A 3,834-nucleotide genomic window follows, 5' to 3' on the forward strand; every position below is an offset into this window, starting at 1 on the left:
CAACATTCAAGGAATATATCCACAAGTTCCTGGAGGTTTATCTGGATGATTGGACTGTATTTGGATTGGTTAAGCACCATGTAGCGAGCTTACGCTTGATGTTGGATACCTGCCAAAGACACCAAATCGCGTTGAACCTCAAGAAGTGTACGTTCCTCGTTCCTTTTGGGAACCTATTGGGACATGTGGTTTGCAAACAGGGACTGATGGTAGACCCCGTGAAAATTGCGGTGATTCTGAATTTGGAAGCACCGCAAAGTGTCAAACAGTTGCGTGCTACCCTGGGACATACGAGGTACTACAAGAAGTTCATCAAAATCTATGCCCAGATCACCGTGCCAATGGAGAAGCTGTTGAAGAAATATGTCACGTTCTATTGGAACAATGACTACAAGAAAATCCTGGATGTACTAAAAGAAAAAATGGCCTCTGTGCCGATCCTAGTCTTCCCGAAATGGGACGAGGAGTTTCATGTCCATGTTGACGCATCGTGTATAGCGTTGGGAGCAGTACTAACACAGGAGGGTGGAGAGGGCTTGGATCACCCTATCACATTCGCGAGTCACAAGTTGTCTAAAGCAGAAAAGAACTATTCCACAACTGAACACGAGGGATTAGCTATGGTGTACATGCTCCGAAAATATCGGCGCTATTTGCTAGGGGGACACTTCAAGATGTGTACAGATCATTCCACATTGAAATACTTGGTCAAAAAGCCTGTGTTTGGGGGGGTGCATATGCATGTGGCTTTTATTGTTCTAAGAATATGATTTTGAGGTAGTTGTGAAGCCTGGATGCCTAAATGCGAGATCGGATCACTTGTCACGCATTGAAACAGGAGAGGAACCTACTAGTCTGGAGGAAGGATTACCTGACGCACAGCTCTTTGCTGTGCATGTAGCAGATGGATACTTTGAAGACATAATCCACTTTCTCACAACTAGAACTGCGTTGAAAGAGTACTCCGTCCAGCAGAAGAAGGAACTGGTGGTGCGCGCGGCAGATTTTTCTGTCATCGCGGGGCACCTATATAAGATGGGAAATGACGAGATATTGCGAAGGTATGTACCTGAATTTGAACAAAGTCATATCCTCGTGGATGCGCATGGGGACGTTGTAGGAGGACACTATGCGAGGCGAGCGACCGCGCAAAAGATTCTCCGCACAGGGTTGTGGTGGCGAACCCTTCATCAAGATTCAAAAGCACATTGCAAGCACTGTGATGTATGTTAAAGAACAAGTAAACCATTGCAGAGGGACGAGATGCCTTTGAATCCGCAAATGATGCTGCAGCCCTTTGAAAAGTGGGCAATCGACTTTGTCGAACCCATCAAACCTCAGGGAAAGACGAGCGCGAGATACATCATCACTGCGACAGAGTACCTAACTCGTTGGGCAGAAGCGCAGCTGGTAAAAGATTGCACAGCCGTCACGGCCACGAAGTTTTTTTTTGAACATGTATTGACACGATTTGGATGTCCGGAGATCTTAATGAGCGATCATGGTACACATTTCCTGAACAAAACAATCAGCACGCTAACAGAAGAGTTTCAAGAAACAATGGGACAGTGGAAGCATTTAACAAAATACTGGAGACTGCATTGACTAAAGTATGAAATGCGCAGTGAAGTGATTGGGACCTGCGTGTACTTGCCATATTATGGGCTTATAAGACAACCTGCAAGAAACTGATGGGCTAGACACCTTTCCGGTTGGTTTGTGGAGTGGAAGCCATAATTCCAATGGATTATATTGTGCCTAGTCTGCACATAGCAACGCTCACAGGTATGATGGACCGAAAAGCCCTAGAGGAGAGGCTCCCACAGTTGGAGGAACTCGAAGAGGAACGGTTTTTGGCTGGATTCCATCAGCAGATACAAAAGCAACGCGAAAAGGCCTAGCACGATCGACATATTAAGTTGCGCACCTTCAAGGTAAACAATCCGCTGTTACTATATGATAGTAAGTTTGATAAATTCCCGAGAAAGTTCAGAATGCATTGGTTGGGACCGTATGTTGTTAAGGAGGTCACCAACGGAGGCATCATGTAGCTGGTAAAGCTAAAGGGAGAACCTTTCCCAAGCCAAGTGAATGGCAGTCGATTAAAGCCATACACGGGTGGCCTAGCTATCTGACTAGCCAACAGAAGAAAAGTCTTTGTGCTCCAGGCAACTGAAAGAATGCGCGGAACTATAAGCAAATGCAGGGGACGCAAGAACAGATACAGGAGAGTAGTTCTGACACCGCGGTTTCAGAACAACGAGTACAGGAGATTCAGCAGGCAGCTGCTCAGTGCGTTGCTGACCTTGTAGCTGTTCGAGCCGAGCTGGGAGGTCTCCGCGCGAAGATCTCTGCACCAATAAAGTGACTCGAGGGCGAGTCACGATGTTTGTGTTGGGCGCCTGTTGGGCATGGGATCCTCCCAAGGCAAGTTTTGGGGCTTAAAGCCCAAGTTTTGACTAAGTCTATTGTAAATACTCCGCAATTTATGGGCGCGGAGCGCGAAGATGGTCAATGAGTCAGAGGGTTTTCCACCCTCATTTTTGTAATGTAATGTCGGTTTGAGAGATCTACCCATGGTCCGCGGACCATGGGATTGTATAAATAGAGCGAGGCTCTAAGTGTAAAGACATGAAAAAACATGATCTAGGAAATCAATGAAGTAGTGAGTCGAAGTGTAGAGTTGTGCCGTTCGGTCGTAGAGTAGGAGAAGGATTTGCAGCTGAGTGCGCAGAGGCCTAGTAGTCCGCAGCTGAGTGCGCAGACCCCTGCAGTTGAGTGTGCAGAGACAGTAGAGTCTGTAACTATGGGAAGCATTAATAAAGAGAAGTTTTACCATATTTCTGTGTATTTTTTCCTGTTTGATGCATTGAAGTATATTGGGTATGAATTACAAGTTCATTGTTTATTTACTGCGTGAACTTACATAAATGTGCTGAATAAATATAATATAAGGTATCTGTTTACGCGAAGATAACTAATTGTTATAAGAAGATAAGTAAGATCCACAGCGTGACTTAGGTAAATAGTGCAAATCGTTGCTCCAGTAGCGTGAAAGCCCCACAGCCACGGGTTAGGGCTACGCAAAGGCGAATATAACAGGGCACGAAGGCCTCGCAGACCAGGGAAGGGCGCAAAGTAACCTGCGCGAAGTTATTCACAATTGGACTAAATCAACCCCTCAGACATCTCAAGGGTGTGAAAACTTGGTTCCAGCGTCCCCCCATACTGCTTCGGGTGAGACCTCAATTCGTGCTCCACAGACTGTTGCCGAAAAGGCTAGTAGTACAGGGATTTGTTTGGCTAATTAACTTCGAACCTGGGTCATGCCCCAACAAGCCAACATCCTTGTTGATCAAATCTATTTTAGCGCCCTTGTTGTCGTGCTTGGTGATATACTTGGTGTAATAATCATTCTCCCCCTCTTTCTTTGCTCGCTTCGGCCCGGTCTGGAATGCGGTCGAGACTGCATCTCCTGTTGCTGAGAGCCTGGTGAGGCATTGAATGTCCTCCACATGAATTGGATATTCCTTGTCTAACCAGAGCGAGCCACCATGCATCCTGCTCACCAAAAGTTTAGTGCATTTCATTGCAGTGAAAGACGTTCCGAAAACCGATAGACTCCTCAAATTGATCAAAGTCGACCGCTGAAGTGACCGAAATGTTCCTTTGATCTTCGTCACCATTGTGCCATCACCCTTTGGCACTTCTTCTATATATACCTCTCGCTTGAGCACTGGAAACTGGAAGCAATCTGAAAGATCGTTGTCTACCAATGTTGCCTTGTCATATTTCCCATACAATGATTCTATAACCGTAATTCGGTCATCTAAT

This window comes from Pinus tabuliformis, chromosome 9 (assembly GCF_031772625.1).
Source record: "Pinus tabuliformis cultivar Carrire ecotype Pingquan chromosome 9, CPIR1, whole genome shotgun sequence".
Taxonomy (NCBI): domain Eukaryota; kingdom Viridiplantae; phylum Streptophyta; class Pinopsida; order Pinales; family Pinaceae; genus Pinus; species Pinus tabuliformis.